The sequence below is a fragment of the Lactuca saligna genome, chromosome 5 (assembly GCF_052625555.1).
Source record: "Lactuca saligna cultivar CGN05327 chromosome 5, ASM5262555v1, whole genome shotgun sequence".
Classification (NCBI taxonomy): domain Eukaryota; kingdom Viridiplantae; phylum Streptophyta; class Magnoliopsida; order Asterales; family Asteraceae; genus Lactuca; species Lactuca saligna.
Genome location: NC_136421.1, coordinates 287946934 through 287970867, shown reverse-complemented (window position 1 = coordinate 287970867; position 23934 = coordinate 287946934).

Below are 23934 nucleotides of genomic sequence, written 5' to 3'. Positions count from 1 at the left end.
TCATCAAATCATCCTAAACATTCCCGGAAGTAACCTAGGTGGTTTAGCCTTCCATAGAATTCACAAAACACAAAACTTGAATAAAAACAATGTAATTCATAATAAAATTCATTAACCAACTTGAAATCATAAAATTAATAAAATCTAATGGTCAATCAATCATTGAACGATGAAATATTGGAGAAGAAGTAACCAAATCTGGAGTTTGATGAAAATCCACCGGTTGAACGACTTCAATTGTTGAATGATGATGAACTTGGTGATTTCTAGCCTCGGATTCAGAAATTGATGATTAGAAACGCATTTGGAGAAGGTTTGAATGTGCTTGGAACCCTCCAAAACTGTGGAAAATCTCAGGGGAGAAGTCCAAAGTCGATTAGTGTTAAATCTCCTTTAAATAGGTGCTGAAAAACTGATTTTCGGAGCTGTTTTCCGCATCGGCGTCCTAGTAGGCATCTTAGCCATCATATAGGACGTCCAGGCGTCCTTCGAGGCATTTTACATGCCTTCTACTGTCCTTGATTTGCAATTGAAAATGGCCTAAAACGGGTAGGCGTCCTAGGGGGCGTCTTAGATGCGTTCTAGGACGTCCCTCATCTTCGTCGCTCCTTTTTGGTGATGAAAACCATAGAATCAGTAAAAATGAAAAACATGAAAGTTGTAGGAAATTTTATCTAGTTTCCCGAACTTCTTCGTTCATGTCAATTGGAGCTTTAGATCTTGAGATATGATCAAAACATTGAAGATTAGTCAAATTTCTCAGCACCATTTTTCTTCATTCGTTTAGCAATTTGTCTCCCACGCTTGTTAACATCAGTTTGCTCATTTTTCTTGCGTGTTCTGCATACTTTTAGTACAATATATTGACCTGCATATGAATTCCAACAACTCATCAAAGTAGTGTCATTCTTGGACAATTATACATCAATTCAACAGATTTGTGACAATTTAGTACATTCATAAAATAGACTTATCAAATACATGTTTCAAAAGAATGTTACAAATATGATGATTTCAAATATTTTGACAATAGACACCTTAGCGTTCCTTCTCCAAAAGCTGATGGTTACATGTATTAGTGATTCCCTAAGAAATACAAGTAGTTTCGAAAAAGTGTCAACAATTAAGTTGGTAAGTTCATAAGTGTTTTTGTACTGAAATTTGTATTTCTTTTAGTAAAAATAAATGAATATGTTTTCCAGAAATCCGATATTTCCTTTCCGTAGTTTGAAAAAGTTCCAACGGCTGGAGTGCAATAGTATCTTTCGTGCTCTAATGATGAAAGTGAATTTATACTCAGAATAAGTGTTTACTGAATGTATTCAAGAGTCTCATAAATCAAACTTATTTAATACTTCCGTGTGAGTTTTATAACCATGCTATTGACCCAGGCTGCCTGTAACAATGTTCTTCAAGCGTTGCAGTGTTATGACGTTTGTCACCCCAAACCTGCCGGTCTAACTGTAGCTAAAAAGTTTAGGTGCGGGATTGTCAATCCTGTATAGATCTATACACAAATATCACGCTCTCCCTCCAAGAGATTATGGTTTATAATACATGGCTTGAAATGCGTACTTGAGAGTACGTTGAAGTTGAATATCTCACAACACTTAGTATTAATAGATTTAGAAAAGTCTATATTTCATGTAGACGAAAGTATTTCATTTTTTTTACAATGTTTACGTAAAGATCTAATGAATAACTTGGAAACTATACCCATTATAGTTTTTCCGAAAATGTGTAGCATTTGGTGATGAAAACTCGATGTAATACTAACTTTGTATATAGTTTAGACGTTGATATCGAAGTTGCTTAGTATTTATAAAATGTAGGTGGTGTATTTAAATCTATATAAAATGATGAGTTTTTCTCATATTACACTTGTATTCCCCCCCCCCCCCCCCCCGCCCTAAAATATGAAAAGACGTGAAAAGAAGGTAGGGGTATGAACTCACTTGTTTGGTTTTGAAGATAGTGAAACGAGAATTTAGCAGAACTTTGACTGTTGAAAGCTGCATCTTCGGGTTTCTCGGGGATCTCGGTAGCGTGAAACTTCCGACGGGGCTCAGGTATGGAATCGAGGGTGTCGGGATAGCTTCTGGAGCTCAAGAGAGTGTGAAAGTGAGAGAGGAGTTGAGAATGTGTGCGAAAAATCCGGAGCTCATGCACTCTATTTATAGTGCTGGAGCACCCCCATATGCTGGGCGTTCTCCTTGGGTACGCTGGGCATACTCCGGAGTCGTCAGCGCTTACGACTCAAGCCTAGCTAGCCTGCTAGCCGATGGGACGAGACTATGTGCCTGAGTACGCTGGGCGTAACCCAATTTAAACTGGGCGTAAATTGGATTTCCATCTTCTAAATTCCGTAACTTTTGCGTACGAGCTCCAATTTTCGCATTCTTTATGTCCACGCATAGGTGATACTGTACTCTACAACTTTCATTTAGACTCCATCGGCTAGTTTTGAGTTTATTTTTAATAGTATATTTAGGCTGGGACTGCTAAAGTCCGTTAAAAATCCATAACTTCTCTATCCGATGTGCATTTCCGTTCATCTTTTTATCGTTGCGATGCCCTTGCCAAGATCTTCAACTTTCGTTTAAATTGCGTCGGCTAAAAATCGTTCGATATCTACTTCTAGTTTTTAGCCATTTATTGTTATTCTGAAACTTCTAAAAATCATAACTTCCTCATATGAAGTCAGATTTGATAGTTCTTTTTATGCATAATTATAGCTTAACGATATCTACGACTTTTATTTAGAAGCCTAAGACTAAAAAGTATTTTATGGAAGTTTCACTTTTTACAATTATTAGTGTTTTACCGGGTGTGTCGTGGATTTTCGATTGGTCATAACTTCTTCATACGGAGTCAGATTTGGCCATTCTTTAGATTTTTGGAAACCTTGGAACAATATCTAACACTTTATGCATCCCAATTTAGATTTTAGAATACTTCATTTTTTACGCTGATTTCTTTGATTCTAAATATTTCGTTATATTTGACTTTTTGAATGTTACATTGGTTTGAAAAATATCGGGTTGTCACATCATCCCTCTGTTAGAGGGAATTTCTTCCCGAAATTTAATCTAAGGTAGAGTGCTAGGAAAAAGATGCGGGTACTTTTGTTTCATCTTATTTTCACTTTCCCAGGTGTATTCTGGTCCTCGTTGGGCGTTCCAACGAACCTTCACAATGGGTATGCGGCTTTGTTTAGTTCTTTTAATTTCCCGATCCATGATCTCTACTGGCTCTTCTACGAATTGTAGATTCTCATTGATTTTAATTCCGTCCACCGGGATAACGAGGGTCTCATTGGATAAGCACTTCTTTAGGTTCGATACGTGAAAGGTAGGGTGTACGTTGTTGAGTTCCTGTGGTAATCGAAGTTTTTTAAGCCACCGGACCGATCTCAGCAAGGATCTCAAATGGTCCGATGTACCTTGGGTTCAGCTTCCCATGTTTTCTGAAACGTATTAATCCCTTCCAGGGTGAGACTTTTAGTAGTACCCGGTCTCCAACCTGGAATTCCAAGGGTTTCCATCTTTTATCCGCATAACTCTTTTGCCTGTCTCTTAAAGCCTTCAGTCGTTCCCGTATTTTAACAATCTTCTCTGTAGTTTCCCTTATGATTTCTGGCCCAGTGAGAGTGCTATCCGTTTCATGTTCTCTTGCTAGCTGTGTGTCACTCACTTCAGCCCAACACAAAGGTGATCTGCACTTTCGGCCGTAAAGGGCTTCGAATGGGGCAACCTTGATGCTAGTCTGATAGCTATTGTTTATGAAAACTCGACCAATGTTAAATGAGTGTCCCATGCCTTACCAAAATCTATCACACACACTCTCAGCATATCTTCTAGGGTTTTTATGGTTCTCTCACTCTGGTCGTCCGTCTGAGGGTGATAAGCGGTACTCATGTCTAGCCTCATTCCTAGAGATCTTTGAAGCGACTGCCAGAACCCTGAGGTGAATCTACTATCTCGGTCCGAGATAATGGATATTGGAACACCATGCAATTGTACAATCTCCCCGATGTATGTTCTAGTTAGCTTCTCCAGTTTATCCGTTTCTTTGATTGGTAGGAAGTGCGCGCATTTAGTTAACATGTCGACGAACACCCAAATGCTGTCGAGTCCGCTTGCCATCTTGGTTAACTTGGTTATGAAGTCCATGGTTATCCGCTCCCACTTCCATTCGGGTATTTTCGGTTGTTGCAACAGTCCCGAGGGCTTTTGGTATTCCACCTTGACCTTGGCGCAAGTCAAACATTTGCTTACATAGGTAGCAATTTCGGCTTTCATGTTCGACCACCAATACAGTTTCTTGAGGTCCGAATACATCTTATCGAAACCGGGATGTATGGAGTATCGTGTCTTATGGTCTTCATCCATGAGCACATCTCTAAATCTTCCAAACTTTGGCGTCTAGATCTGATTCATGAAGTAGTGAACCCCATCATCCTTGACTTCAAGGTTCTTATCCATCCCTCTTAAGGCTTCATTCGCCACATTTTCGAATTTCAAGGCTTCTATTTGAGATTCCTTGATTTGCACGAATAGGTGTAAATGGATCGTCATTGTTAAGGATTTCACTTGGCGGCCCGAGTATTCCTTTCGGCTGAGTGCATCAGCTACCACATTAGCTTTCCCAGGATGATAACGAATTTTGCATTCATAATCATTTAGTAGCTTTACCCACCATCTTTGTCTCATGTTGAGTTCTTTCTGGTTGAGGATATGTTGGAGGCTTTTGTGATCGGTGAAGATTGTACATTTCGTGCCGTAGAGACAGTGTCTCCAGATCTTTAGAGTGAACACGACTGCTCCTAGCTCGAGATCATGCGTCGTGTAGTTTACCTTGCACGTCTTCAGTTGTCTTGAGGCGTAGGTGATGACCTTCCCTCGTTGCATTAGGACACATCCAAGTCCCTGATTGGACGCATCACAATAGACCACAAAGTCTTCTATTCCTTCTGGCCAGGATAAGACAGTTGTGCTGTATATCGCTTTCTTCAGTGTTTGGAACACATTGTCTTGTTTTTCTCCCCAATTGAAAGTTACGCCCTTTTGAGTCAGGGTGGTAAGTGGTTTAGCAATCTTCGAGAAGTTTTGTATGAACCTCCGGTAGTATCCGGAAAGTCCCAAGAATTTTAGGATTTCCGTTGTAGTCTTTGGAGTCGTCCAGTTCACGATTTCCTTGATCTTGAAAGGATGCACGTGTATCCCCTCCTTGCTAACCATGTGACCTAAGATATCCACTTTCCGAATCCAAAATTTGCACTTTGAGAATTTGGCGTAAAGTTTCTCTGTCCTCAATGTTTCCAAGACTTTTCGGAGGTGTTGGCTATGTTATTCCTTGCTTTTTTGAATAGATGAGTATATCATCTATGAACACGATCACAAAAGTTTAATCTAGGAATATTATGCTTCATTTCAAAACTAAAGGCTTAGGTTGTGGAATGTTAATAAATTTAGTTAAGAACACACTATATATCCTTGACTAAATTTATTAACATTCCACAACCTAAGCCATTAGTTTTGAAATGAAGCATAATATTTTCTCCCTTAATTAAAGCAAAACAACTATTCATCCCTTAACTTTTTGAGGTATGAATCTTGTTTTCTATAATTAATATTGTTAACTTGCAATAGTTGCCTTAATAATCATACAATCATAACATTTATGCTCCCACTATCATGATGATTATTATAAACATAACACTTATGCTCCCACTAGCTTTGACATGTATTCAGAAAACAACTTAACTTCCAGAAAAACAATACTTATTGAATTTCTTAAGTTTATGTTTCTAATACCTAATGCTATGATAATCCTTTATCAAGGCATCTCAACCTTATACACCTTTGCCTTAGATAACTCATATGTGTGTCTAAACAATTAAGACTAATTGCCAAATCTCACAATTCGAATCATGGAAAGGGATATCGTAACCATAATCGAATTCGAGAATACAATTTTGCAATTGCTGTCTTCTTAAAATCTCTCTTAGTGAAAGCATTTCCTCACAGTCATTTTCATGAAGTAGGGAATCTTATGACACTTAGATTTAATGGTGTATGTGTTTGTTCCTATTCATGTGAATTTGTCAAAACCAAAGTTTGCGACAAATCCAAACTCATATGGACTGAACATTCTCAATCTTGATTTCTTGCCTTATGGTAACACGGCTGCCCACCATGTCTTCCAAGCAGTTAAGCAGCTAACCCTTTCCTGTCAATGTACTTTTCATTGATTAAGGTCCTTGCCTTTTATGCATTCAAATGAGAACTCATAGAACTCACATGCATAATCAACTTAATTGGAATGGCACATAAACAAAATAACATCAACACGATAGGTTATAAACCTCAAGTCGTGTGCTAGTGATGTTAGATAAGGTTTATTTTGATTTGTTCTTGAAACCTTTCAAGACAATTAAGACTCCCACTGACTCCTTGACATATAAGATTCTCTTGTCAATAAATCATTTCTTGACAACCAAATATTCAAGAGTTAGTGTAGTTTTTATCAAAACAAAACATTTCATAAAATTTTTCCTAGTTGAACTTTGTATTATCCAAGACATCACAACTTTCCAACTTTAAGTGTGCGAGAATAAAACTTTTTCAATTCCACATTTGATGAATGTTATAAAACTTCTTAAGACTTTTCACTCAATGTCACAATTTTAACTTTAAGACTTGTTTTGGAACAAAGTGTGATTGACTTCTTGACTTAACCATTTCTTTAATTCTTGATTCCTCTTCTTAGACATACAATTGTACTAAGACTTACTTAGAGGATCAATTGAGATATGGTTCTTAATCATTAAGACCTATCATAAAACATAATAAAAGGTACTCTCCCTTCTTCTTAGAATAGAGAAACTTTTATCTTTCTGCCTACTTGATTCTTCTTATTCGTTTTGCTTATTGATTTAAACTTTTACAATCAATTCAGAATTACACTTAATCTTATAACTGTAATCATATTTGCTAAACTTTTCGTAAATCATGACGAATATCTTTGTTACTCTTGTGGTGGAATTGATCAACACATAACCTTGTCTACTCGATCTCCTAATCCTTTACTTGACACTTTGTCAACGAATTAGTCTAATTTCCAAATGCGAAAGTTTATTCATTCATCAAACAATTCTTGTTGTACGATTCCAAATCTCTATCCAATAGAAACTTGGGCGATGAGAAACTTTCCCTATTTGGTAAATTCTCGACATTTCCACAAACATAATTAAGAATCACATCCATTTGTTGTAAATATACGAACACCATTTTTTCATAACGATTTCATTACAAGGAAATCAATAAATAAACACGTCAAAATTTATTTTATTTGTAAAAGCAGCGGAAAACATTTCTTCTTAGAATGCAAAATCAACTGAAAAACTATGTAATAAATATTCCTAACAACTCTATCTAAGCTCAAAATCTAATCTTCGAATCCATGTCTTCTTGATTAGATTCATCTTGCTATTTCATCAAGCTTCCTCTCTTTTCATCGATCCTGCAAAAAATCCAAATGCAATCTTATTACATTATGTATTAAGAATCAACGAATAGGAACTTAATCGAGTTAGATAGTGGATTTTACCTGAAGCACAACCATACTCTTTGACTCTCCCATCTTCTGGACTCTTTAGGCTCTTAGGGAAAACTTGTATCCAACGCCCTTTCTCTTGGCAACAAACGCAGTTTGGTTCTCCTAGAACATCCTCGGAAGCATGGTTGGTTGACTTTCTCAACAAATATGCTCCATTGCTTTGCCAAACCATTTCTGATTCAGCATCAATGAGCATGTAAGTTAGGTCAATGAGGTTTGCGTCATGATCCATCATATAATACTTTCTTTTGAACTCATTATATGATTCAGGGAGTGACTGTAGAACCCAGTTTGCAACCAACTCATCAGGGAATGGTGCACCCAACATTATCAACTTATCAATGTGTGATTTCATTCCTAGAATATGGGCACACACGGGTTTACCATCTTCATGTTTCATTTCCAATAGGGCTTTAGTGACATTGAACCTTTCAATTCTTTGATCTTGTGGGTTAGGGAGAACAATGGGAGGATGAGGAGGAAGTGAAGCATGATTTCTTGTTCCTCGATCGAATCGTGGAATATCATCTTCATGTGGAAAGCTTGTTTCACGGGACTTGGGAAGACCATAGTTGTCGAACTTTGACATCTACAAAACAGGAGAAAACAAATTCAAGTTAGTTGATAGATTGAGTCCTTAGTAAATCACCCAAATGAGATACTAAGGCTAGGACCCAACACAATACGCTACAACCTAGAAAAGGGATGCCGTAATCTAGTTGCAGAATATTTGAAGGTAAGTGAATGACGATTCACTAATTTTCCAACATGAAAAACGAAAAAGAAATTTAAGTTTTAAATCTATAAAAACTCCTAGATCCTTTGAGATTCATTGAACATTTCAATAGCATGTTTAAATCTCGATATGTCCCTCTAGTTTGTGACTGGGATGCCGAGGATCATAAAGCGAGTGTGAATAACCATGCAAATCTACATGGTGCCCTCACATGTTACAGTCACCTATTCGATGTGCCGGTAAACCACACATGCTCCACCGAACTATGACAAACATTGAGTCACCCTTTGCTACCTTTTCTTAGAACCATTTAGTGTGCCGGTAAACCACACATGCTCCACAAACGTCTTTGCAAGGGCACAAAGTGTAATTTCATGGAATTGCATCAATTCACTTTTGCCTAAAGTAACTAAGATTCGGAATTTGTAAAAATATTTAGTTACTTTTGTACTTCATTATATTTATAATGGAAGGTTTTTGTCCTATCCTACCCGTTCGGCTAACGACCCTCCACTAGTCAAGAGTGCGGTGGGTAAGAGTGGATACCCATTCAATCTCCATTTTATAGGTAATTTCCTTAAACACCCCTTATAGACCAGCTTCGTGAATGAGGCCTACTAACGGTAAGACTGACTTTTATATATATATATATATATATATATATATATATATATAGATATAATGTTATACTTTTAATGTTATATATAGTATAGGGTGTATTTTACACTTTTAAAATACTAGGTGGTCAAATTTAACGATTATACTTTTAATTCAATTAAATGTAAACAAAAACTTTTATGGATTTATTAAACCTCTTTTAATTATATGCCTTAACTAATTAATAAAACCATAAGGGTGTGATATGAACTTTTCAACACAATACTAGGGTTTTAGAATTTAACATTCCTAGATTAAACTTTTAATCAACTTTTAAATTCCAAAACTTGAGAACAAGTTTTGAAACATTTCAAAACATTAGGGTCTATAATTTAAATATACATCAAAATTTAAATTCCAAAAGTTGAGGGTAAGTTTTGAAACCTTTTCAAAACAATAGGGTTTCAACTATTTAAATTTCAAAACTAAACCTTTGAGTTCAAATTTAAAATATAAAACCTAAAGGGGAAAATTGAAACTTTTCATAACACAAGGATCAAATAACAAATAATATAAATTAAACAATTAATTTCATCATTATGTATATTTGACCTAATTTCGATTTCTTGCAAAATAAGTTACCCAATTAATATAAATAATCCAATCTTTATCATATAAGGAAGTTATTATCTAATCAATTGGTAATTATTTTGTGTTTTGGCAAGGATATGATTTAAGAAACAATAAAATTCGTATTTTATAGGTTTAAAACGAATATGGTAATTATCCTTAAGCAAAACAGCAACAAAATCCGAAATTTCCTGTCTGATGCTCCGACTCGCCGAGTCAGGTCGAACAGTAAGCCAGATCTCGATTTTCAGCTACATAATGCATCAATACAATAGAAACCAATCAAGTCTTTGATACCACTGATGGGTTTTGGCCATAAGAACATCATATGTGCTCATACAAACCCTAATGCTTGGATCTAGGTTTCTCTAGTGTACATGCAATTTATCCAAGACTATAAACCATAGATCTAGCATATGATAATCAATACAACATATAATTAGGGTTTAGATCATACCTCAGTTGTTAGGAATAACAATCTCAAATCCTCCTTGTAATGACTTTAGAAAGCTTAGAGTCACAAATGTCGCTCCTCTAATGGTTCACAAACACCAAGAGCAAGAGGATGAAGAAGAGAAGAGAAGGAGGCTCTCAAAAACGTGTGGAAACCCTAGACAACTAGTTCACCACGTTTTTGGAGCATAAGGGTTCTATATATATTGAGGCTATTAGGGTTATATAACAAGGAAACCCTAATTTGGATGCTTAAGCCATAAGCAACCCATGGACTCCTTTCCTTAAAGGCCTTGGACGATTCCCAATTGGTTTCCCCATAGAATTCGTCCAACCTTATAATATAAGGCAATCCATAGCCCAATTGCAATTATCTTATAATTACAATTCCAGTCCCTTAAGTTTAATTAATCTCTTTTAGTCACAAACTTAATTCTTATTAATTCTTGACTAATATTAATTAAACAATATGACTTCTCCTTTAATATATTATTCCCATAATATATTAATAAATCATATTTAATCCTTTCTCTCCATAATTCATCCTATCAAGTTGCTTTGGTGAAGGCAACCCAAAAGGACCATGCACCATCGGGTCAAGTACATACCAAATTAGTTATGGACTTAGACACTAATCCGACAACATACTCGGTTCATCATGTCCATGAACACTGCTAGTGCATTAGTCAATCCAAAGGGAATCACTACAAACTCCTAGTGACCATAGTGAGTTCGAAATGCCATTTTGGGAATGTCTCCTTCCAGGACTCGCAGCTGGTGATATCCTGATCTTAAATCGATCTTTGAGAAGTTGCTCGCTCCTTGTAGTTGGTCAAAGAGATCGTTTATGTGCGGTATGGGATATCGGTTCTTGATCGTGAGTTTGTTCAGTTCCCGGTAATTGATGCACATGTGAAAATATCTATCCTTTTTCTTTACGAACAGGACCGGTGCTCCCCATGGTGAGAAGCTCGGTCTAATGAATCCCTTGCTTAGAAGTTCGTTTAGTTGGCTGGATAATTCCTGCATTTCTGCCGGTGCTAGGCGGTACGATGATTTTGCTACTGGGGTAGCTCCGGGAATCAAGTCGATCCTGAACTCGACTTAACGTTCTGGTGGGACTCCTGGATGATCTTCAGGGAAAACATCAGGGAAATTACAGACTTCCGGGATATCTTTAATGTCATTCACTTCTCGTTTCTTGTCTACCACGTGGGCTAAAAAGTCATGATATTCTTTGCGAATGTATTTTCGGGCTTTCACGCAAGAGATGATTTGAAAATTGGTATTGGGTTTGTCCCCATAAATGACAAGAGTTTTGCCGCTTGGTAGGTTGAGGCGAACAGCCCTTTCGTGACAAAGTATATCGTCATTGTGGAGGCTTAATTAGTCCGTACTGATGATGACATCAAAACTTATTATAGTAATCGGCATAAGATCGATTTGGAATGAGAGCTTATTTAAATTTAACGTACAACCCACGTACATATCGTTTGTGCTTTCCGTTTTACCGTTTGCTGTTTCTACTGTGAATACTTTATTGAGTTCTTGAGGGTTTTGATTAAGTAAGTGTTTGAATTTACGACTCACACAACTTTTCTCCGCACCACAGTCAAAGAGTACGCATGCATAAACGTTGTTGAGGAGAAACGTACCCGTAACCACTGTAGGATCCGCTATCGGTGCCTTACAGAACGAGCTGTGTGCCCTTTCCTGTCGCGGTTTATAGTGCATCTCCTGGAAATTACTATGGTGATGGTAATTACATTTGTTGCACTTTGGCAGGTTCCCAACATATTGTTTTGTCGGCGCAGGGGTAGCGTGAACAACAGTGGGGGCAGTAGCGGCATGGACTGCCACTATTTGTTACTTTGAAGGTTCCTGCGAAGTTTGACCTTTCCTCTTGTTCCAAAACTTTTTCTTCTTGTTGTTGTTAGCCTTGATGTCATTGTTGTTGCTCCCTTTGGTTGGTTCTGGAATGACAGTTGTGACACTTTGGCAGACTCCATGATCAACGAGAGATTGTGCCAGTTCCTTGGCGCTGTCGAACGTTGTGGGTTTGGAAGCTAGTACACTTCCTCGAAGTTGGGGTGACAGTTCCCAGATGTCCCTTTCCACCTTCTGGCTTTCCAGAATCATCATTCCTCGGCAAAGCATTGTCAAGTCATTGAATCTATTCGTATAGCTTGTGATGTCTGAGCCTATCATCGTAAGGCCCCAAAGCACCTGTTCGAGCTTCTGAATCTCGCCCTTGGGCAATACTCTCGTACTAGCAGTCGTTTAAGGTTCTCCCAACCCATGGAGTTTTCCAACACCAAAGTAAGTGACTTAATGTGGCCATTCCACCACGTTAAGGCTCGTTCGGAGAAAGTACATGCGGTAAATTTTACTTTGCTTTCTTCAGGGCATGAACATATCTCGAAGACAACTTCCATCTTCTCTATCCATTGGGATAGAGCCATCACTCCCCCAGTTCCATTAAAGGGAATGGTTTTGCTGTTGGAGAAGTCCTTACAGGTACATTCCCCGGAGCGACCTGGCTTTTGGCCGTTTGTGGAGCTATTTATTCCTCCACCTGATCCATTGTTACTCATTTGTGCCATTGTTGCGGTTACAACAGCTGTTACAGCAGCCTGAAAGATAGCATCATCCATTGATGGAGGGGGTGGTGGAGGTGGTGTTGGAGTTGTGTTTCTGCGTGCTGATCTACGAGGAGGCATGTTCTGGTAAAGAAATAACAATAAAGACTACAAGTTTTTAGTGATTGACAATCGTGCGTTAGAGGGTTAGTTATATCTGTAATTTGTTTTGTCCTTAGTCAATGATTTCGAAGTTGATATAATATTTTAGATAATCCGGTGAGTTACGAGAGGTATGTAAAGAAATACTTCATATATATATATATATATATATATATATATATATATATATATATATATATATATATATATATATATATATATATATATATATATATATATATATATATATATATATATATATATATATATATGTCAAACATACGGTTCATTACATTTTTCTTTGTGGTTAGGAAAATTTGACCTATCTAAAGGTATCCGATTTTAAGGAATGTAAAAACTTTATCCGAGGTCCTATTCTATATCAAAATTGTTGGAGTCTGGCAAGTCCTACTTGCGAAGTGTTTTGCGTTTCGATGTAGACTCTGTGTCCGATTGTTTGGCTCCCATTAAACGTCTTTCTAAGACCGCTTGTTGTTCCTTCATCTCTCTTCTTTCTGCAAGTGCTGCCATCATTTGGCTTTGAAGCGTCCCTGTCTAGAGTTGGGTATCTTCGTGTAGTCCGTCCGAACGATGAATGTCTGCGGCATTACCCTTTACAGCAACATTAATCTCACGAATTCGGACCGCTTGAACTCCCGATTTGTAGGTCTGGTTGGCTATTTTGCCCACAATGACGGGAAGCGGTCGATTGGCTGTACTTCCACCACTGACGTCGTAGAACTCCCGACACATGCCAAAGGGAGGGCGTACACCCTGTTGTTGGCTCCAATGGTGGATATGGCTTCCCCAAACGGGAGTGGGACCTTGCTAGCCCATTCTAATTGTGGGAGATCGGGGAGTTGGTGGGTTGATTATTTCTGGCTCTGAGTCTGTTCCATCAACACTTTCTTCTTCCTCCTCCATAGGCTCTTCTTCCTCTTCGAATTCCTCTTCGATTTCGAATTCCTCTTCTATTTCCTCTTCGAATTCCTCTGGGTCTTCTTCCGGATCTTCTTCTAACCATCCACCGTTACCTTGGTTCGGGTAGTAGGGATCTCCCGATATATGGAATCCGGCCATTTTGTCTGTACTAGAACAGAGGTATGAAATTTTTTATAAAAACATGGGAGTAAAAAGGAAATTTTATTCGACGACTTCCTTAATTTAACCAAATTTTGAGGTTTGCATGATTATTATTGTCCTTATGTATTTAAAACACTCCTATAGTATTTCAAAATTGTAAGTTTGGTTCTAGTATTTTTATTTGGTAAGTTTTTGACATGTTTCCCACTACGACCATTCCTCGACATACGTTAGTCACATCCAGGATAAATATAGTTGATCAGGCTATATTTATTCTCGATTTGATTACATACCCCGAGGCCTAGTCATAGTTTCGCAACTTGACTTAATACTTTTTATAAAATTTGCTATGATACGAGATCTTTACATGCGTGTACTTATACTTTTTAATATATATATATATATATGTGTATATATATATATATATATATATATCATTTTTAATTTATTAAAAGTATCATTTTAAAAAAAAAACGTTTTGTCAGAGGGTTTTTGGTTCCTTTGCATTTATAGTTGGTATATCTTATGTTGTTCGATATACTTAATTCACTATAAACAATGCTATGATACCAATCCATCACACCCCTAAACTAGAATGGCGGAAACATTCGGGGGTGGGTGACTTCACGTAGTATCATAACAGTTGAATATTGTAAAGAAAGTAAGCACAACCATCATATATATAACATAAACTTACATTGTTGTGTGTAATACATGTTTCAAAAGAATATTACAAATCTGATGATTTAAAACGTTTTGATAATAGACGCCTTAGCGTTCCTTCTCCAAAAGCTAATGGTTACATGTATTACTAATTCCCTGAGAAATACAAGTAGTTTCGAAAAAGTGTCAACAATTAAGTTGGTGAGTTCATAATTGTTTTTGTACTGAAATTTGTATGTCTTTTAGTAAAAATAAATGAATATGTTTTCCAGAAATCCGATATTTCCTTTCCGTAGTTTGAAAAAGTTCCAAAGGCTGGAGTGCAATAGTATCTTTCGTGCTCAAATGATGAAAGTGAATTTATATTGAGAATATGTGTTTATTGAATGTATTCAAGAGTCTCATAAATCAAACTTATTTAATACATCCGGGTGAGTTTTATAACCATGTTATTGACCCAGACTGCCAGCGACAACGTTCTTCAAGCGTTGCAGTGTTATGATGTTTGTCACCGCAGACCTGCCGGTCTAACTATAGCTAACAATTTAGGTGTGGGATTGTCAATCCCGTATAGATCTATACACAAATATCACACTCTCCCTCCAAGAGATTATGGTTTATAATACAGGGCTTGAAATGCGTACTTGAGAGTACGTTGAAGTTGAATATCTCACAACACTTAGTATTAATAGATTTAGAAAAGTCTATATTTCATGTAGATGAAAGTATTTCATTTTTTTTCAATGTTTACGTAAAGATGTAATGAATAACTTGTAAACTATACCCATTATAGTTTTTCCGAAAATGTGTACCATTTGGTGATGAAAACTCAATGTAATACTAACTTTGTATATAGTTTATATGTTGATATCGAAGTTGCGTAGTATTTATAAAATGTAGATGGTGTATTTGAATCTATATGAAAAGATGAGTTTTTCTTGTATTATACCTGTATCACCCCCCCCCCCCCCTAAAATATGAAAATACATGAAAAGAAGGTAGGGGTATGAACTCACTTGTTTGGTTTTGAAGATAGCGAGACGAGAATTTAGTAGAACTTTGACTGCGGAAAGCTGCGTCTTTGGGTTTCACGGGGATCTCGGTAGCGTGAAACTTACATCGGGGCTCGAGTATGGAATTGAGGGTGTCGAGATAGCTTCTAGAGCTCAAGAGAGTGTGAAAGTGAGAGAGGAGTTGAGAATGTGTGCCAAAACCCGGAGCTCATGCACTCTATTTATAGTGCTGGTGCACCCCCGTACGCTGGGCGTACTCCTTGGGTACGCTGGGTGTACTCCGGAGTCTTCAGCGCTTATGACTCAAGCCTAGCTAGCATGCTAACCGATGGGATGGGACTCTGCGCCTCAGTATGTTGGGCGTAACCCAATTTACACTGGGCGTAAATTGGATTTCCAACTTCTAAATTCCGTTACTTTTGCGTACGAGCTCCAATTTTCACGTTTTTTAAGTCCACGCGTAGGTGAGACTGTACTCTACAACTTTCATTTAGACTCCGTTGGCTAGTTTTGACTTTATTTTTAATAGTATATTTTTAGTAGGCCGGGATTGCTAAAGTTCGTTAAAAATTCATAACTTCTCTATCCGATGTCCGTTTTCATCCGTCTTTTTATCGTTGCGATGCTCATGCAGAGATCTTCAACTTTCATTTAAATTGCGTCGGCTAAAAATGGCTCGATCTACTTCGAGTTTTTAGCCGTCTATTGCTATTCTGAAACTTTTAAAAATCATAACTTTATCATATGAAGTCAGATTTGATAGTTCTTTTTATGCATAATTACAGCTTAACGATATCTACGACTTTTATTTAGAAGCCTAAGACTAAAAAGTATTTTATGGAAGTTTCACTTTTTACGCTTATTAGTGTTTTACCGGGTGTGTCGTGGATTTTTGATTGGTCATAACTTCTTCATACGAAGTCAGATTTCGGCGTTCTTTATATTTTTGGAAACCTTGGCACGATATATAACACTTTATGCATCCCAATATAGATTTAAGAATAATTCATTTTTGATGTTGATTTCTTTGATTCTAAATATTTCGTTATATTTGACTTTTTGAATGTTATATTGGTTTGAAAAATATCGGGTTGCCACACACGTTTATGATCCTAAGCCAACAATCAAACAAGAACATGAAAAGGACTGAGAACATGTCCCTAACCCAACCCTTTTATGATAATTTCTTTTTCAAAAAAAATGTTTTGTGAAAATTCTCTGATCCTAGTTTGAGTCTGGATTCACACTAGTTTTCCTCCAATTCACTCACATCAAGGCTCTGATACCAGCTTATAACGTCCCATTTTCACAACAAAATTCTTTAATTTTTTTAAAGTGAAACTTCCCAATTATAAATCCATTATTAAGAAAACCGTTCATTCCAAAATACATTTATTGAAAATTAGAGTAATATTAAAGCGCACAATATTCATTGCTATTGATGAGCGTATACATCGATCCCCAAAAAACTTAACTGACCCTACCAGGCCTTTGGGTCGTGAATAAGACTTCCTAGTCCCAACAAAAGTTAACTGAACCTTACGTGTGACCCCTCTATGGTCACGTTGTGAGCCTTGGGTTTACTCAAAAATCATGCCTTTAACTCCTCAAATCCCTAAATCGATCCGATATGGAAACCGGGTATTACAGAAATCCTTGTAGGTATGTTTCTTATAAGTTAGTTCTTCTTCCTTAGGAATTCTTTCTGTATGGGGTCCATGCTCCATGCTCCATACGGAACCCCTATAGTTACCACCATCTGCCTCGGGTGCAACTGGTTCTCCATGAAATCTTATTGCCTCATTTCTAAGGCGATTCTATTATCCATAAAGCATTTCCTATACTTTTTCAAGTACTTCCTCTTCCCGATTTGACATCAAATCAATCATGAATGCTTGATGTTGTCCAAAGGTAGTTGGCTCGGGTTGAACCACCTCATTCATAGGTTCGTCTTGAGGTTCCACAGTGGGTGCTCGCTTTTTATGCTCACCATTTATAAGACATTCACATGTTAGCTCTTAAGATAACAATTAAGCATCTAGAGTCATACACACATAAATTTCTCATATAAAATAATTCATATAATTATCATACCTAAACCTCTTCCATGAGCAACTCAGTTTAAGTCTACGTACTAACCCTAACACATAGTTCACTTAAACTATCGATCTATAATTTATTATTCATAATAGACTTACAACCAAGCCACTAGTGCCAATTCCAATTAAAATCTCCTAAGTATTAATCAATACTACATATACTACAACTCATCTAACCAACATTTCTCTTACTGCATTACAAACATTTAAAGTTTAACTACAATATATTCTTCTGCGAGTATATTATTTCGACAACTAAGGTCATTATTAACTTTCCAATTCTCCAATGATAATATTACAACCACAAAGGCTATTATCATAATAGTGTCACACCCCAAAACCAAGACTAGCAGAAATGTTCTGGGGCGGAGGACGTCATATAAAGTATCATAACAATGCAAAGTAGTAAACAAGCAACAACATCATCCATTGCATTAATAGTAAAGTTTTAATACATTTGTGTTCTGTGGTTTATAAGTGTCTGTCCCCTGGAGGTTATCCTAAACCATTTTCTAGGGGAGAAATACTAGCTCAGGGTAAAGGCAGCCCCCCGTCGGGTAAAATCCCATAATGCCTATCCCAAGGCCGAATAAACATGGCTCTGTGCCTTGTTCCTCTCATGGTCTGGGTTGAGTCTAGTATTTTGTGGGTAAAGGCACCTCATATACTCTTATGTCCTACGGAATTGAAAATCTATCCTACGGAATCGAGATTTTCCCTTAAGTATTAAGTCTATCGAGAATCTGTCCTACGGAATCGAGATTATTCAACTACTTAAGTATAAGGTCAGCCTATCGATAATCTGTCCTATGGAATCGATAAAGTTGGTCATCAGGTAGCTACGAATCGAGAATCTGTCCTTTAGGTCAGCCTAAAGTATCGAGAATAGTGTCCTGTTGGTCAGCCTATCGATAATCTGTCCTACGAAATCGAGAATCTGTCCTGTTGGTCAGCCTATCGAGCGAGAAGCTATCCAAGTAGTCCTATTTCAAAAAGAAAGTAAGGGCATAAGCAGAGAGAAAATCCCGAGTATTACTCTATCAATAGATGATAAAAGAAAAATGAAATTGTTATTTGACAGATTGAGAGTTAATCACACTAGAAATGATATATATTACACAGGTAATGGTAGAATGCTGCCGGAGAGAGCATAAAGAGCTTACTTATAAGGTACGAGCTTAGAGCCTTGCGTCACTCTGGTATGCTAATCACTTTGTTGTACGACTCTGGAACGGTAGTCGCTTAGTGAGACAGCACTATGGGATGCAAAGAAGCTTCGTCACCCTTCTTGAGTTTAGTTGCTTCTACTTTTTTCATCGAGATTGGGTTGGTGTTCAGTGAGTGATCAGGGGGAACAATGAGATAGAGCAACGGGAAGAAGGTCGTCGTCTCTTTGGGAAGAGTCCAGCTCCAAGTACGCGGTTCAAGCACAGCTAAATGCACAGAGAGAACAGAGCACCCGGAATCAGCAAGCCATCCAGGGGGCCGGGGCCGCCCCCCACTTAACAACCTAAAAACCCTCCTACCTAATCGCAACTGAAAAACCCAGCGCAAGCTCCGCCCAGACCCGCTTATAACAACGTTGCGCCTCCGGCCAATTATGATCCTCAGCAGCAACAACGTGCTCCCAAGCGACCCTGGGGACCCAATAGAGCTCAGTACCCGCCATTAGCCCTACCCATTCCTACCCTATTCTCCATCCTTCTGACCTGTAAAACCCTTTCTCTGCCCAGAGATCAACCACTCCCCTGGCCTCCTGGTCTCGACTATTCAAAGTTCTGTCCATTTCACCGATACGCAGGCCGTACCATCGAAGAGTGTCATACTTTGCGTGATGTCATCTAGATGAAAATCTTATCAATTGGAACGAAGTTAAGGCATACCTTAAAGCCGCCAATGTCACTGAAGCTACTGGGGATCTAGACTAATCCAATGCCACAACATCAAGGGGGACAAGTCACCACTCAGGGACCTACACTGGTACAAACTAATCCAGGACTTTCTGAAAAATAAAAGATGAGTCTTGTATGTGCTCCATCTTCTCAAAAGCTGGCATCAGTACCTGTCTATTGATGACCTGAGAATACAAGTTATTTTGAAAGCGTAGATCAACATTTAAGCTGGTGAATTCATAAGTATTTTAGTTTCTTTGATTTGTAAAACTATAAAGAAAAGACTTGTAAATGATTGATGAAAAAGTTCGTATAAGTATGAAAACCCTAGAAAATCTCATATTTCCTCCTAGTATAAAATGTAGTCTTCTACCAAGACCCGACAGTGTTGGTGTTTTGCTTCTCTGTATGAATGAAGGTTTTTCCCCATGTACAACTATTATTATCAAAATATATTCTACCTCATTGTTTATGTGAATATGTCACAGAATAAAGATAATATGGAAAATTATACAATCATTGAAATCGTTTATGTGAATTTGTCACAAAATAAAGATAATAAGAAATCGTTTACGTCAATGTTTCACAAAATAAAGATAATAAGAAATCGTATCCATTTGTCTAGAATAAACACGGGATAGTAACTCGCCGAACAGTGCAACCGTAGACATTCGTCGATGTGCATTTTCCCACTGTAGCTAATAGCTGGGTGTAGAATGTTAAGTCCTCTAACATATATAATAGTATCTATTCATATAGTATGTAATACTATCTCTTCATATAGTATGTAATAGTATCTCTTAATATAGTATGTAATATATTTGTATAGACTCATGAATGAACTGACTCTTGTGTGATTCCTTGTACTAGGAATACTAAGTAGTATCTCCTAACTATACCTATTATAGTTACTAGCAATGTACGTGTATAACCGAAAGTATGCCTTTGCTACCCAAAGGTATTGAATTGACTGATAGAACTTTTATGTCTATGTATGTATACATAATATATAGGCATGCATTTGACAATATAAAAGTTTAAAAGAAGTTTTGTAAAACCTTTGAAAATTTTAATAAATAAGAATTGATGACTTGATGTCAGTTTGTAAAATGATTTAAAAGCAGTTTGTTTGGTAAAAACATTTTAAAGTATAAGAAATCCTTTGTTTGAAAAACAATTGTAACAAAGTTTGAAAGGAAAGATACAGTATGTAAAACAGTTTGATAAAGAGTTTAACATGTAAAAACGTTTGAGGGAGTCATTTGAAGTAGTATGCTTGGTAAAACAGCTAAAAGCATAGTAAATCCATTTGTGTACTAGTTATTAATCACATGTGATTGATATAATAACTAATAGGATTCAATTTGTATCCCCCCATAAAAGCATTTAAAAGGTTAATTAAGGGGTATGAACTCACCTGTAGTGAGTGGATTGGATGGAAGTGTCGGACAAGGTGCTAGGTGTCAAGTGAAGACTTGAACACACACAATGATCCTAAATAACATATAATAACACATATATGTATCCAATTAGTCATTTAACAACTAATTAACTAAGTTAAGACACCCTAGGACATGAAAACACTTTGATTCAAGTGCTAGAAGGTCATTTGGTTGCAACAATGGAGTGTAAGGCATTGCTATTGAGTTTATGGCCCAAGGACCACAATTAATGGAGTTTACGACCCAGGGGAGTCTACTCCTGGCCGTAAACTCTCTAAAGGGTCATATTTAGAGGCTTAAAGGTATGGAGTCTCAAGTGTTTAAGTGATACAAGGTTAAACAAGGGTCTATATGAGTTTAAGGTCCAAGAATTGACCTTAACATGAGTTTACGGCCAAAGGACCATTCCTCCATGAGTTTATGGTCGTAAACTCATGGTATTGAGTACCAACTCAAAGTTTAATGTCCCTAGTTCATTGGTGGAATGTTCTAATCCAAGTTCTAAGCATAAGGAAGGAATTTAGGGATTCAATGCACCCTTAAAGGGAGTTTACGGCCTTGGGATATCCTTAGCTGTAAACTCTCATCCAACCCTTAATTCATGATGATTCTAAGGCCTAAACATGTTTAACCTAGTGTATAACAAGTTAGAATAAGAGTACTTACGATATAGGACCTTGAAATGGTCGATTTTGGCCAAGGACACTAGTGTGTGTTCTTGGTGTTCTTGGTGAAACTTGAAGATCTATGAAAACATGATTTTCATGGATGAAATAATGAGAGAATGATAGATTAAGAGGTATATCAACAAGTCAAGGAAGGATACTTACTAGTTTAGAAGATCTAGGTGAAGATCGAGATGATAGTTAAGAGAATTTGAAGTAAAATCAGCCAAGGAATGGAAAGAATGAGAAAAATGGCCAAGGATCTTATATATACTCTTGAGTTTACTGCCACATGAGTTTACGGTCGTAAACTCATGGTCTTGTGGCCGTGAACTCATTATGAGTGGGTTATGGCCTGAATTCCTACACTCTGGTTCTAGCAGGTACTTTCTAACACTTATTCCTTAAGTGTATTAGGCTCAAAACGCTCAAACAAACTCTAAATTATGCTAAATCATAGCAGGAATGAGTCTGACACTAAATTGAGTCGACTGACCGAGCTTTCAAAGTAATAGAAAATTTTGGGTTGTCACAAATAGGATGCTAACTTACAATAATTTCAACATCCTCATAAACCTATAGTGTTACAGTGAATAATACCACCTCTAATAACTAATTCTTTGTATAGTGGTGTTATAGTCACCAAGACCATCAATAATAACTGATCCCATTACGGTGGTGATATAGTCACTAAGATCACAATTAAATTAGTCCATGGTATTACTATTAGGGGCAAGATCCTCCATCCAATCCAGGATCCCGAATCTCAAAGAAATCTAACGATCCTAAAACATATGCGAGGATCCTAATTCTTATTATTGTTATTTCCTAACAAGATTAATGGATATATATATATATATATATATATATATATATATATATATATATATATATATATATTAATCACTTATGTAGAAATAGTTAACTAAAGACTACTTAAGCTCGGAGAACCACTTCAATTAGGCTTAAAAACCAAAAATACCAACTCAAACAACTTCTGAATACTTATTCAATGGGATCTCGAAAATATCTGACTTTTAGTTACTTGAATTAGAATATAAATACAGATGTATTCTTCACATTTCACACATACACACTTAGAGCTACAAAAACACTTGTACTCGTATTCTCATCACTATCTCTGTAATCTTACATTCAAATCAATAATATTAAAGAAGGCAGGTGATTATTACCAACTCCCAAAGTTTTATGTCAGAGATCCTATCAAGGATCAAGGGCTTTCCTTGTAAACCACTTTTTTCGTTTTGATCTCAAATTGGTACTCATAATAGCTACAACACCACAACCCCTCATACAAATTGGTTGATTATTATTTGATTGATTTTTGACCAAAACAATTTGGTGCCGACTGTGGGGCCATGATGTTCATAACTCTCGAAAATCACATCTACACAACCAACCTTATCTTCTTCCTTTATTCCTCCTATTTCATCTAAAAGTATTCCACCACCTCCGAGCGGACCCCCTGGTTAAAGGAAAACATCTGATACTTCGAAAAAGAGTGCTTCTCCATGGACGGGGAATCTAAATTTAAAGAAACAAGCTTAGGGATCATACTAAAATCGCCACAGGAGGACATCCTACCCTAGGCCATTAGTTGTGAATTTTACACAACCAACAATAAAGCAGAATATGAAGCACTTATTATGGGACTATAACTAGCCAACGATCTTCAAATCAAGGATCTTCATGTATATGTTGATTCATTATTAACTAACCATTTTAACGGATCTTATGTAGTAAAAGGTGAAAGATTACCATGATACCTTTGCATACTGAAAACCTTAGCCTTGGAATTTGAAAACTTTAGCTTAGTCTAAGTTCTTAAGGATGATAAAACCGAAGCAAACACACTATCCAACCTAGGATATTCTCTCAGAATTCCACCGGAAACTAAGATCCCGATAGTCCACATAATGACCTCGACAATAGAAGATCCAATGAAGAAACCAAAAGACCTCGCCACTCATGACCACGCAGCTAGCATTTCAGCAATTAAAGATCCTGATTTCCAACCCCTAACTATGTTCTTAGAGGATCATGAAACTACGGAAGTCTTGAAAGATATACACGAAGGGGATTGTGGAAACCATAGTGGGGGCATATATTTATGTTCCAAAGTGTTAAAAATGGGATACTATTGTCCATCCATGAAGAAAGAAGCTTTCCTACATGCTCAAAAATGTGATGTTTGTCAAAGACATATAAACATCCTTCACCAACCATCAGAACCTTTACATCCCATTGTTTCACCTTGGCCATTTATGAAGTGAGGAATG